This window comes from Leptonychotes weddellii, chromosome 4 (assembly GCF_054177405.1).
Source record: "Leptonychotes weddellii isolate Sample4059 chromosome 4, ASM5417740v2, whole genome shotgun sequence".
Taxonomy (NCBI): Eukaryota; Metazoa; Chordata; class Mammalia; order Carnivora; family Phocidae; genus Leptonychotes; species Leptonychotes weddellii.
The window spans coordinates 17,182,234-17,196,692 of NC_138372.1; the positions used below are offsets into that span (position 1 = coordinate 17,182,234).

At 49.8% G+C, this 14,459-nt stretch overlaps 1 long non-coding RNA gene across 1 annotated transcript; it reads left to right on the forward strand.

The window, feature by feature from the left end:
• The first annotated feature begins 2,571 nt into the window (after positions 1-2,571).
• On the forward strand, positions 2,572-11,015 carry LOC145721205 (uncharacterized). Its single transcript, XR_014144738.1, has 2 exons — positions 2,572-2,727; positions 8,100-11,015. It is a non-coding gene; the product is annotated as an uncharacterized LOC145721205 (long non-coding RNA).
• Positions 11,016-14,459: the final 3,444 nt, after the last annotated feature.

The window sequence follows — 14,459 nt, forward strand, 5'->3', positions numbered from 1 at the left end:
AGCTTACCAATGGAGAATTCCATACTTAGTGAAAGTATTCTCACAAGCTAAGTCAAAAAGGGCATTTTCAGACAGACAAAACCAGATAATTCGGCACTAGCAAACCAGTGCTAAGGAAGATACCGAAGGAAGTACTTCAGCCCAAAGGAAAATGACCCCCAGATTGAGGTACAGAATCAGAAGGGAGAATAAAAAGCAATGGCAAAGATAAAATCTGTAGGCAAATGTAAAAGCATATTGATTATTTAAACAGCAACAATAATGTCTTGAAGACATGCACTGTTGTATATTTTATTTCTGTGGAAGTAAACATTTACATATTTATATTCTGTGGAAGTACATTTTGTGGAACATGTAACTGGCTTACAGAAGTAAAATATAATGGAGGAAAATATACAATGTGGAATATATAACAGTAGTTATGTATTATGAATATATAACATTGGTGTAAGTGTAGGAAAGTAAGTGGAGTTAAGTACTTGTAGGATCTTTATCTGGCAAGTGGTAAAAGTACTAATTTAAGAAAACTATAATAAATATTGCAATGTCTAGGGTAGCTATTACGATAATTACAAGAACAAATAACTTAAAAATCTAAGGTTCAAGGGGAAAGGAGTTAAAAAAAAAAAATCCAATGAATCCCAAAGAAAGGACAAGAGGACTAAAGGAACAAAGGATAGGACAAACTGAAAACAAACAAAGCAAAAGGTTAGCCATAAACCATACACCATTAGTACTTCTATTAAGTATAAGTGGACTAAACAATCTGATGAAAAGTCAGTGTTGAATGATAAAAAAAAATCAAACCCCAATATATGACATGCAGAAGAACCCAACTATAAGGATACGGAAAGGCTGAAATTAAATGATGGAACAGTCAATCTGTGGACACAGTAAATCAAAGGAAAGCAGATGTAACCATTTATCATACAAAGCAGGCTTTGAGGCAAGAAGTATTACTAGAGCTGAAGAGAAGGACATTTTATAATATAGGACATTTATAATGTCCTTTTGTAATGAAAAGCTTATTTACTAGGACGATACAACAGTCCTAAATTTATATGCATCTGATAACAGTCTTGAATACATAGAGCAAACGTTAAGCCAGAAGGAGAAACAGATACACCATCGTAATTAGAGATTTTTAACATAGCTCACTCAGTAACTGATAGAAAAACAGAAGAAAAAAAAAGCACCCTTCCCTCCCCAAACACGCACTAAGGAATTTGAATAACTCACTTAACCAACTTGACGTGATTGACACTGGAACACTATATCCAACAACAGCAGAATGCACATTCTTTTCAAGTACACAGGAACTTTTAGCAAAGTAGACCATATGCTGGCCCATAAAGCAAGTCTCAATAAATTTCAAAGAAATGAAATAATACAAAGTATGTTCTCTGACCACAGTAGAATTAAATTAGAAACGGACTGAAAGACAGCAAGAGAATCCCCAGAATGAGGAACCAATTATATAGCAAGTGCAAAATAAGACTAAGACCTACACTGAAATTGAAAAAAATTTTAACATATGGGCTTATTATATGCCAGGAACTATGCTAAGCACTTTACATATATTAACTCAGTCTCCCTAACAATCCTGTGAGATGGAAACTATGATTCCCATTTTATGGATGAAGAAATTGATGCACAGGGAGTTAAGAAAGTTGCTCAAGGTCACACAGCTATTAAGTTCAGAGCCAAAGTTCAAGCCCAAGGCATGGAGCAATATGCAGATCGTGTTCTGCAATCTGCCCAAGTGTTTCTGCTTTTACTAGGGTGGACTTGGTGGCCCAACCCCTGCCGGCCAAGGTCACTGGGTGGCCAGGCCAGCCGAGCTCCAGCGGAAGCAATTCTATTCTTGTCTGTTCTCGGGGGCAGGTCCCTGGCGAGGAGCAGAAGGTAGAGGGCCCAGGCCCGGACAGGCCCTGCCTCCTCCCGGAAGGCTCACCACCTCGCTCTGCGGCAAGCATTAGCCTCGCCCTGGCTGACTTTCGTTTCGCCCGTTGCGTGCGGTTCTAAAAATGACCGGCAGGGGGCGCAGGCTCCCCTGCTGTGGCTCCCGCGGCTGCAAACGGCCGTGACAGCTGCAGACCCTCGTCAGTTTGGGGAGCCGTCAGCTCGGCTCGGCAGCCTCGCGGGCTTCCTTCCTCTTTATCAGATCTGTCAGGGCTGCCGCGCGCGGCGAAGGCACCTCCGGCCTCCTCCCCTCCTTCCGGTGCCGAACGGCCGCTCTCACCCGCGCCTCCGCGCCGGGGAGGGGGACCCGCTGCCGGGAGGCGAGGCGGCCCGCGGGCTTCGGCTCCCCGCACAGTCCGGCTCCTCCGCGCGCCCTCGCGGGGCGGGGAGGGGGGGTGGCCGCGGGGAGCGCCTGGCCGCGACGGCCGCAGCCGGTCCCAGCGGCAGGCGGCTGCAGGGAGGGCCAGCAACGCGGCCGCCGCGGGTCCCCGCCGCGGGGACCCGGCTCCCCGAGCCCTGCGGGGGACGGCGCGGGCGCAGGGCGGGGGCGCGGGGGGACGGCGAGGGCGCAGGACCGGGGCGCGGGGCAGGCCCCCCGCAGGAGGGGTCCTCGCGGAGCGCGGCGGGACGCCGTCGTCCCCGGGAGGGGGCACCGTTCCAGGCCCGGCCGCGGCCCCGGCAGGAGGAGTGGCATCCGGTGAGGGGAGCCCCCCGGGGAGGGGGTCCTTCGGGAGAACGACGGCCGGCGACGCAGTCCTCATTCTGGTTTGTATACAGTGAGAACGCGCATTCCTCGATTTTTTTCAAGTAATCCTTCTTTCTCTGACTTCCTCAAATAAGAGTAATAATTTTCAGGAAACACCATGTGCCAGTTACTGTGTTAAGCTTATATATAACGTACATATAAATATATAAAATGTCTTGATTTATATGTAAATAAAATGTTTCAGATCTTTTAATCTGGTCAACAATCTATTAGGTAGGGATGATTATTAACCCCATTTTTTTTTTTTTTAAGATAAGTTTAAGCACAGAAATGTTCAATACTTTGCCCCAGGCCACGTGCCCAGGAAGGTGATAGAGGCCCGTCTGGCTCCGGAATTTACCTATGGCGCTGGGTTGGGAGAGGCTCAAGTGGGGACTCAGCAAGGCTGATTTCTCGGCCCAGCGGTGGGGCCGCCCGGAGCTCCCCAATTCGACTCTTCCAGGGGGCGCAGGGCTGTACCCGGCCCAGCTCCAGCTCCAGCTCCGGGGCGCAGTCAGGTGCCGTGTGCTGGGTCCAGCGCTGAGCCTTTCCAACACTAAGTACCGAGTGCACCTCGTGCTTTGGAGGAGGTGTCCTGTCCGATGAGAGGGGGCCTCCGGGAGCCGGGGGAGAGCGACGGGGGCCTCCCTACCTCCTTGGCTCAGAGCTAGATGTGCAACTCGCTGCTGTCTGCAGAGGTCACTGTAAGCCAGCAAAATCGTCCTGCTGCTGAGGCGGCGTGGAAGGGTTCCCCATCCAGGGAGGGGCAGAAGAAAAGCCAGGGTATCTCTCCCTTCCCTTCCTTCACTGGCAACACTGTTAGGTCAACGATGTCCTGTCCTTCTCCTAAATGGTTGACTGCAGAGAGATCATTCTTCATCTCTACACATGCTTCAAGATAGGGATGGTCCTTAGCAGAATCTTAAGGTTGCCTATTTTAATTATTTTTAAAATTGGACCTAAAGACAAAAAATGTACATAAAGTGAAATGGAGCCCAAGTCACTGGTGCATAGTATTGATTTGATTATCCAGGGAGACTTTTTTTTTTTTTTTAAGAAAAATTCTACAGTGTTCTTAAGATACCTGCCAACTTGATATTCTGAGCCAACTTTCATTATCAGATGCTTTTCAGAACTCATGGTGACCAGCAAGCTGGAAATAACTCCAGCACCCTTGGCTCATCCAGGAACGAACTAAGGATGAGTGACTTGCCCACGGCCCCTTAGTTAATTAGTTGCAGTATGGGGACCCCTAGGACAGTGTTCTAGGGACTAGACAATTGGAGGGCCACCAGGTAGGGGCACAGTGGCCCCTGGAACCACATCTTGATCCCTTCTGCTTGACTCTCAGGGAGTTCCCTGACTTCATAAAGAATGGGTTTAACAAATAATCCTTGGGATCCACAATCTTAATCTGTTAAAACACACTTAACTATATCAGATGCTCCATTCATTAAAAAAGTAACACTGAGTGCCTCCTGGGCACAAGGCCCTGGCTGATCACGAATAAATGGAGACACATGATTTCTGCCTTCCAGGAGCTTCCAAGATCACAAGGGAGAAAAGACATAAACACAAATAACCAGGCAATAAAAGCAGAAGGTGAGAAACGATTCACAAGAGACTTAAAAGCTCTGTTCATTCCTTCACTCGTGCATATTTATGGAACCTACCTTGCGACGACTTGAAAAGGGAAAATTGCTTTTCACTAGGAAAATCAACAGTATATCAAGGAGAATAAACTCATAAAAGGTTTTTAACCATTTAAACGATTATCAAAGTGATTCTGCTCACTGTAAAAAGTTTGGAAAGTACAGAAAAAAGTAAAGAAGCACATACACAAATTTCCCCCGAATTCACCACCAGAGGCAACCCCCATTCATGGTGTGTTTTCCCACCTATTGGCTAGGATTTTTTTTTTCTTTAAGAATTTTACAGCTTACTTTCCATTACAAATCTATCATATCATAAGCATTTCCCTCATCATCTGGAACTCTCGATTATTATAAGGCTATTTGCCTAATGCTTTCCATCACATGGATGCATCATAATTGACTCACTGATTCCCCGGCTGAGGGGTGTTTAGGTTGTTTCCAGCTTTCTGTTATCACACATTTACATCGCAATGGGTATCTCTGTGCGTACATCGTTGACCGTCATTCAACTTCCATGTTTTGGAGAAAATAATCAGAAATGTGAACCAGAAGTATGAACCTCTTAAGAGGATTGACACGTATCACCAAGTTATTTGCCGGAAAGTTTCTAGGAAATGGCTTAAAAAGTTATATGGACAGAGAGTAGGAACATTTTTCAGGCTTTTGATAAATATCATCAAATGGCTTGCCAGAAATATCACACTGGTTTACAACCCCAGCCCCCCCAACCCCAGCACTGCGGTGGATGCCATCTCGAGCAGTGTCTTTGCTAACTTCGTGGCATCTTACTGTTATTTGCATTTCTTTGGCCTTTTAGACAGATGGAGCATCCTTTTTCCCCTCCAAGTGTTTACTGGCCACTTATATTTATTTCTTATTATGTCTTTTGCCTTTTTATCCATGAGCATCTTTGTGTGTTTTTTTTTATTGATTTATGTGGGTTCTTCATAAATTAAGGGTTCTAACCATCTGTCTGTGGTATTTGCTGCAAACATTCTTTCCAGTTGCTTGTCTTTTAATTTTGCTTGTATTTTTTAATCACACTGGAATTTTTTGTTTTTTTGTAGCACGGATCTGTCAAACATTTCCTTTGTGGTTTCTTCCACAGCTTTGAAGCTTAGAAAGCCCTTCCCTGTGCACAGGGCAGTTGGGGAAGGGAGTTCCCAGGTGAGGGATACAATGGGGCCTTGGCCTGGAGGCCAGAGGTGAGGCAACTGTGGGTGCCCGGATTGGACTTGTAGTTTGGGGACAGATCAGGGACGCTTTTTAAGGCTGTGCTGTAGGGTTCCAGACAGGGGAGCCACTGATAGTTTCCAAGCTGAGAGAAGACATAGGGAAGGGGCTGCAAGAAAAGATTCTGTGTCTTCAGGATGAGACCTGAATATTAGAACATCTGAGGTTCGCTGTGACCAATATGGAACCTATTCTGGAAAGCTCTTACGGGAAGCCCAAAGTTCATAGCTCAGTAAAACTTGAGAACTCTCTCCTCTTCCTTGTGAGTCTGCAGCCATTCTGGGATTGGAGGGTGATGTTTCTGCTCTGATTCTGTTACTATCAGCACTGGGAAGGATCTCCCAGGGCTGCAGATTTCCCTCTTTCTTCACAGCAAAGTGATAACTTCTTGCTCTTTTTGCCCACAACGTTGTGACACCTTCTCTCGCCCTCCCTAGTCCAGGCAGTTCTGTGAACCTTGGGAGCAGGCCTTCACTTCTCTGCCTTTAACGTAAATGGTAGTTGCCATAACCGATTCTGCTAGAGAAACCACACTTGAGCTATTTGTAAAATCTCTGGGAAGGAGTTCATCTGGGTGGTCAGATTTTCGGTGAATTAAAAGCTTACTCCTTAGAAGACTAGATCGTAGTTTCTGGTTAGACACCCTACAGAGATGTATTTTACCTCTTGGCCCTTTCGTTCCTTCCTTTGAAAAGAAAGTATAATACATTCTTAGAGGAAATACTTAAAGATGTAAAGATGGCAAATGAAATAAAGATGTAAGGATGGCCAGGAATCCCTGCACCCCAACGCAAACATTTCCGGTTCTTTCCCCCCCGCCTTCCAGAGCGTGTGCGTGCTGTAGGACGTAGATCCTCGTACAGGCTCTCCCATGTCACTGACCAGAGCCTGGCCACAGGTGTCTAGATTTTATACAGTGCATGTAAAATGGTCATTTTAAAACATTTTGTATTGAAATAGGGTGTATATACAGACTAGTAACGAATGCACAGCTTGATGAAATTTTGCACACTAAACGCACCCATGATCTGAACTAAACAACCCCCGGATCGAGAAGTAGACCATTATCAGCACCTGGGGGCCCCCTCCTGACTGGCCCCAGTCGCTAACCTCCCCCTCTCACAGGGAACCACTACCCTGATAGCATAGATTAATTTTGAGTGTTTTTTTTTTTAATTTTCATTTTCATTTTTTTAAGATTTTATTTTTTATTTATTTGACAGAGAGACAGACAGACAGACAGACATAGAGAGAGCACAAGCAGGGGGAGCAGCAGAGGGAGAAGGAGTAGCAGACTCTCCACTGAGCAGGGAGCCCGATGTGGGGCTCGATCCCAGGACCCTGGGATCATGACCTGAGCCGAAGGCAGACGCTTAACCGACTAAGCCACCCAGGCGCCCAAGAGTTGTTGTTGATGGTGTTGTTTTTAAGTTTTATTTACTTATTTATTTAAGTCCTCTCTACACCAGACCTGGGACTCGAACTCACAACTCTGAGATCAAGAGTCACGTGCTCCACCGGCTGAACCAGCCAGGCGCCCCAGTTTTGAGTGTTTCTGACCTCTTTATCAGTAAAATCACAAAGAATGTCCTCTGCTATCTGGCTTCTTTTGCTCAGCATTGTGAAGTTCCCCCACATTGCCATATGTTGTATGCAGCAGATGTTCCTTCACGTTCCTTGCTGCATGGCATTCCATTGCATGGGGCATCGTCTATCCACCACTGTGGAACAAGTTACCCCCAAACCTAATGACTTAAAATGACAACATTTATTCATTAATTTTAATTTTTTTTTTTTTTTTTGTGATCAAAGCATTTCATGGAGGGGTTTTGGGGAAAGGTCAAGGACCAAGAAGACGATGAGAGCCGATGTCCTTGGCCTGGCCAGGATCTCTTTCCAGCTTCGTGGACACCCAGCCACAGCACTTATTACTCTCTCGGCGTTTCTGTGGGTTAAGAATTTCGGGAGCAGCTCAGCTGGCGGTTCTACCTCATGGTCTTTCATGAGGTTGCACTTGAGACGTCAGGCAGGGCTGTGGCGTCGGAGGGCTTGACTGGGGCTCCGGGGTCTCCATTCCCAAGATGGCGCGCTCGCGTGGCTGTTGGCGGGAGGCCTCAGCGCCTCTCCACCTGGGCCTCTCGGTCGTGGGGCTTGCGTTTCTTCATGACATGGTGGCCGGCTTCCCCCGAAGGAGTGATCAAGAGACTGAGGTGAAAGGGGCAACGTCTTTCACGATCCCTCCTTGAAAGCCGCCTGTGGTCCCTCCCACCATGGCCCACGGGTCACCAGGTCAGCCCTAGTCAGCATGAGACGGGGCCTCACCAGCGTGTGACTAGAAGGAGGCAGGGCCTTTGTGGGGCCTTGTGGGCGTCGGCCACCACGTATGGAGAAACTCTTTCCCTGTTGCCGAAGATCACTGTTTATAGAGTCTGCTGTCACCTTGTTGGATTATACGGCATTTGCGGTTGCAGTTAATATTGACACAAACTTCTTTATGCCTACAGCTTCCTACTTCTGCTGAAGTAGTTCTTAGGAATCCATCGCCGGGGATGGAATTCCCGAGTCAAAAGACCGTACCCTGCTTCCAGCTCTTCCGCCACTGTCATCCATTGCTTCTGGAAGGATGGTCCTGGTCTTCAGCGCTGCGGGCATCCAAATGGTAGACTGAGGCCACTTCAGCTTTATCTACCAAACTTTGCCCGCGGGACATAAAATGACCCTCCGTCATCAAGAAAATGGCAAGTGATGGACAGTGGTCACTTCTGGGCTACAACACAGTGGTGCCTGGTGGGGCGCCTGTATCGTGAAGAACCGATGCCTCTTCTCTAAGAGGCACGAGATGGTAGATCCTCTGGATGTATTACGACCAAACTGGTTTAGAAATTGCATTTTCTGCCACCTCAAGGGAAGGCTGCAGTATATCCACCTATAAAATGGGGATCATAACACCAAACGCCCAGGACGGTTGTGAAGATTACAGGCATCATGGACGTAGCATTCCTAGAACCTCACGTAGTAGGCGCCCAACAAATGTTGGTTCTCTGGCTCTCTCCCTCTCCCATGTCCTCTTCTTAGTTTAGCAAGTGTCACATAGTTTACGCTCACTGGCTGAAATACGTCCTGTGATACGTCCTTGGTTTCTCCTGGAGGAAAAAAAAAGTATAGTATTCTTTGCCTAATTATAATAGTGATGCATGTTCACCAAATAAAAATTTGGAAAGTGTGGGAAAGTACAAAGAAGGAAATAAACATTACCCTGCGATTTCACGCCCCAGATCTGCCCCTGCGAACATCTGGGTGTGTCTCCTCTGGGGTGTTAGGCCACTTCTTATTCTCAGAATTCTAAGGTGTGGCTCTGGGGCAGTGTGACACCTCTGTCCAGGCCCCAGTGACGCCGAGGATGAGGGTTCGTGGGAACTATGGGGTCCCAGCCGTGAGGGGTGTCCTGGAGAGGGCCTCCCCTTTGGCGGCCAACGGGAGGCCCACGGGACTCAAGGCACGGTCCTCACCACCCACAGAGAGCAAGACAGGGAAAGCCTGGACAACAGGATGGGGCTTTCTTCTCCCCTCTCGCCCTGAAAGGCCCTGACCAAACTCCACCAGACGCGGGGCTCTCCCTGTCTCTGGGCCTCAGTTCCCTCATCTGTCAAAGGAGCAGAAGGGCCTTGATTTTCAGGACCAACATTGTGTGACGCCAGAGATGTATGGGAAGAATAAAGGGCTTTGGAGCTTGCAGGGCCTTACCCAGAGTACACCCTCGTTATTTCTCTGGTGCCCTCATGGCTTCCCTCTTAGAAAAGAAGAGGACAAACCTCCTACCAGCCCCGGATCGCGTTGGGACCTGGGCCAGCTCAGGTCGGCCTCCTCAGCTGCCCTTAGAGTACCTGAGTCGGGCACGCAAGCCCTCTGGGAGGGCACAACGAGGCCTCTGAGGGGACATGATCCACTGGTGGCACTGTGGCTAGAGAGAGACGGCAGAGGTTCACATCCCAGCACCACCACTTACTGGCTGTGTGACCTCAGGCAAGTTATGTAACTGCTCTGTGCCTCCCTCATCTCTAAATCGGGAAAGATGATGGAAATGACGTGTGGATTAAATGCATTAATCGGCACGAGGTCCCTAGAACAGCGCTCGACACACAGTAGGTGCTATGTGAGCGTTAGTGAAACCAGTGAGGGCTCCGAGGTGTGCTCTTGAGAATTGTGAACCGATCCCCAAAATGCAGATGTGTTTGACATGAAAGTGAAAGTTCTCTTCCTCCACCTACTCTCACTCTCCTGAAGTAACCACTGTGAACAGTTCAGTGGGCCACCTTCCAGATCTTTCTCTAGGCATACACAGTGATCATATGTATCTAGGGTTTTCTTTTAGAAACAACAAATCATGCAGGTTGCTCTGCAGCTTGCTTTCTCCCTTGGACTGTCATAGGCCTACCTTGGTGTCTGGACGCGCAGACCCACAGCTGTTCGATTTATGCTTCTAGTCCTCTCCTCGTGGACAATTACGCGATTTCCAGTTTCTTCGACTATACAAAGCGCAGGAAGGATGTTCTTACTCCCAAAGGAGGCTCCCTAGGGGGAGGATGCGCAGGGGACAGAGCTGTGAGTCCGTCGGCGCTCCTCTGGGAGGACCGAGTCAGAGGCGGTGGTTGTCTGCCCTTCTGGGCACTGGATTCTGAGTGGTTCTAACGTGTCACCCTGGGAGGATGCTCCCCACACGCCCGAAGCAGGCAAGGGCCTGCCCGGGAGGGTCTCTCTTGGAAAGGAAGACGACTGTGCAGGCTGGGGGGAGGATAGAGAGAATTCAGCTGGCCCCGGGACCCCTTTCTCACCATTTCCTTTACAAAAATTATGAGTAAAATCAAAATAGTTCGTAATTTTATTATGAAAACCATCAGATGTACAGAAAAGATGCAAGAATAGTCCAACAGGGGCCCCTGGGTGGCTTGTTTGGCTGAGCAACCGACTCTTGGTTTTGGCTCAGGTCATGATCTTGGGGTTGTGGGATCGAGCCCCGTGTCGGGCTCTGCGCTCATTGCAGAGTCTGCTTGGGATTCTCTCTCTCCCTCTGCCCCTCCCCCCGCTTGTGTGTGCGTGCTCTCTCTTTCTCTCTCTCTCAAATAAATAAATAAATAAAATCTTTGAAAAAAAAAAAGAATAGCCCAACTATTCTCCATACTTAGTACCTGGTTATAATAGCTGTTGACATTTGGCCATATTTGTTTGCTTATGTACATTATTTCTCCATATCTATATTTCTCTGTATCTGTATGGACATCTGTATCTATATATTTTGTCTGAAACATTTCAAAGGAAGTTGTAAACGTCATGACACATCACTCCTAAATAATCCAGCCTAAGAAAATTAATTATAATGTTCTAATCTCAACGAATAATAAACTGATTTTCCGATTCCTCAAGTTGTCCTCCAAATATATATATATCTATACAGTTTTACAAACCAGCGGATCACTGTTCTCTTCCTGCCGCGGCCTGTCAGGTAGAGACAGCTTGTGTGGCGCTTTGGGGCAGATTAGAAAATGTGTCTCTTGTGGGTACCGCTCACGTGCCGGTGCGCAGTCAGGTGGGACTTCAGCCCCAATTCCAGCGACAGCACTTTGTGCAGTGTACGAGCCGTGCAACCACCCGTGGCGGCCCTGACGGGGAGGGGTATATTTTGGCTAGTGAAAAAGGGCAGATAGGGACCGTGGCCCGAGAGCAGGCAGGGCAGTCTTAACAGCAGGCTCTCCGCCTCGTGGCAACAGCAGTACTGACCGCCGGTATTTACTGAGAGTTCACTCTGCGCCGAGCCCTGTGCCGAGGGCCGTAGGGAGTGCTCCCGTATTTTCTTCATGCCCCCTGTGGAGGAGGTGCCAGTATCACCCTCACTTTAGGGATGAGAAGACAGGCTCAGAGAGGTTCAGTTACGTGCTCAAGTTTACACAGCTCATAAGGGGCTGAGTCGGGGCTCCGTCCTGGGTCTTCCGGCTCTTGGGATTAAGCCTGAAGAATTGTGCCCCACAATGCAATTGTCAGGGGCCTGGGAGCCTAATGCAGGGGATGCCAGGGCTTTGGAGATTCCGAGTAGTGGGTCGGAGGTGGGCGCTGAGCAGTCGGTCCCTCCCCCTCCCCCAGGGGTGTACCCGATGTGCCCCCCATCCTGCCCCATTGAGAACCACTGGGTGGCAAGAGCACGTGCAAATCCAGCCACTGTCACTACTGGGGGCTGCTTGCCAGCCTAAGTCCCCAAGGCAGAAGTCGAGTCACCTGAAGGCTAAATGGGGGGGTCAGGAAGGCATCGGGAATTTGTGACTCAGGCAACGCAGGGCCCAGTCCTGTCACTCCCTGTCCCTGCAGCGTCAGATGCAGGGGATGGCTGGCAGGAGGGGGGGTGTGGTTGGGCGTGGCCCACATGGACACCCAGGCGTCCTGATCACCCTGCCAGCTGAGCAACCTGGGATGGGCTGGGGAACAAGACTCACCCTGGGCTCCCCCTACCCTGGCCGTGACGGTCGGCTTGGGCCTGGAGGGGTTATAGGAGCTGGCAGCCGAGTCAGGGGATCCTGAAGCCTCCGGCTCATGTTCCCGAAAGAAGTAGGGGAGTGTGGTCTGGGAGCAGATTCTGAGGCCACCTCACAGGCCGTCCCTCAGACAATGGGCAATTTACTGCACCCCTGCCCAGACGTTGGCACACGTTCTGCGGGCTCAGACTGGCACTCCCTTCTGGAAGAACCTGTCGCTAACTTCGACAAATTCACTAAGAGCCTCCACAGTTTGGATGGGTGGGTGCTCGGAAGGGCTGGGAGGTTTGCCAGATTACCTTTGTCCAGGACAAACGTCTCGCTGCAACCCACATCAGAACTCAGGGCTGTTTCTCAGTTGTTAGATAAAGGTTGTGTTTTCTACAGCTGGGCCTGAAAGAAATCAGGCAGGGCTTCAAGATCAGGCAGCGGACCAAAAAGACACTTAGGCCGTGCCTCCTTCTGGTTTGTTTGTTTGGAGGGTGAGGCACTTTGCCGAAATTCTTGGCTGTGGCCCCCAGCTGTGGAGGCTTGGAGGGGAGGCGGGGGCTGGCCATGGGCGAGGGGAGCGCTGCTGGAAAGCACGGTGGGTAATGGCAGACTGAGCCAGAGATCTGTGCGGAGATGGGGTCCCCAGACTCCCAGAGAGGAAATGGAGTGGCCAGTGGCGAGCTCAGAGTCACAGTTTGAGGCAGGGCACAACTGAGTGGACACCAGGCATCTCTCCAGGCCACCTTCATCCCTCCGCCTGGTGACAGAACCCGCATTTCCCCTCCCCCATGCTCAGCAGTGGACGCGCTGTCCCCGTTGTCCTCGCCGTCATGCACCCCCAGTCTCCATTTCTGACTGTCAGTCTGGGTGGCGCATAGTGACACTGGATCCCTCAATTGCACGAGACCTAACCCCACAGCAGACCCTTACCCTTCGCTGCTCCCTGACCACTCCTGCCCCGGCTTCCTCATTGCTTTTTCCCTTCCCATCTCCTTGGCACAGGCCCTCCCAAGGTCACTGCCAATGATAAAAAGAAAAATAATGCCAGGGCGCCTGGGTGGCTCAATCTGTTGAACCTCTGACTCTTGGTTGCGGCTCACGTCATGATCTCAGAGTCGTGAGATCAAGCCCCGAATCGGACTCCGTGCTGGCCGTGGAGCCTGCTTAAGATTCTCTCTCTCCCTCGGCCCCTCCCTCCCAAACAAAAACAAACAAAAAAAGAAAAAGCATGCCTCCCATTTACCGGCACTGTACCAGGGACAGTGCTAAGTGCTTATAAGCATCACTGGGCCCTCCCACAACTCCACGTGGGGGGAAAAGCGGTCTCTTACTGCAGCCCAAGCGGGCGGGGAGCTGGCAGTTTTGGAGAACACGGAGGCCCTTTCAATGGTTGCTCCAGAAGCTCCCTCCATCCACCCAAAGGAAAAGGAATTAACGTCATGTGTGTGTAAATGAGTATGAGTGTGTGCATGTGTGTGTGTGTGTGTGAGAGAGAGAGACTATGTCTTATACCAGACTCAGCTCCCGGGCCCGAGAAGGGGACAGTGGGGGACAGGAAGTGAGACCGGGCTCCCTGCAGGTGACCATGACTCTGGGTGGTCTGCGGGAGCCCAGAGGGGCATCCCCCCAACAGTGGCATCCTCTCTTCTCCCTCATTGCCCACGGTCCCAGAGCATGGAAGGTTCTACGTGAAAGGGCTCTTCTTGGGATGGTTCCAGAGCTCTACCTTGTAGGGTTTGCTTTCTTCCCCTGATGTCTTTCTTCCCAGCACGGCTCTCTTTCTGTGTGCATACATGTGCACGCATGCGTGTGTGCACGAATGTGCACAGACGCACGTGCATTTTTACCCACCTCTCTCCCATCACCTGCGTCTCCCCTAACTCGGTCCCCTAGACTTTCCGGAGTCGTCCTCGTTAGCAGCCCGTGTGATTCCTCGTGCGAGGGGATTTAGTGCCTCTCATAAAACTCCACTTCACCTTGTTTTCTTTTCTCCTCTCTCTCTCGGCCCCTGGCCGCAGAGCCTGCATTTCTCCCCTGTGTTTGGCCAGATATATAAAATAATACATCCACTGTGCAGGAGGAAATGACCCTCGGGTTCGGGGGCTTTTTTAATGGGCCCTGAGCACGGCTGACAGCTCCCCGCGCCCCCCGTTTGACCCTTTCTCGATCTGAGTGCCCGGGCATCCATGCTGGATCCCGGGCGCTTCAGGCCTCGCAAAGCCCCTCGGTTTCTCATTGGGCTTCACCCTGCTTCCCCTCTGCCTGTGGACTTCCTCTGGCTGGGGGTTTTTTCTTTATAGTAACGGGAGAAATGTGTTTGCCTCTAAAACTATAAGCAGTCTAGACATGATG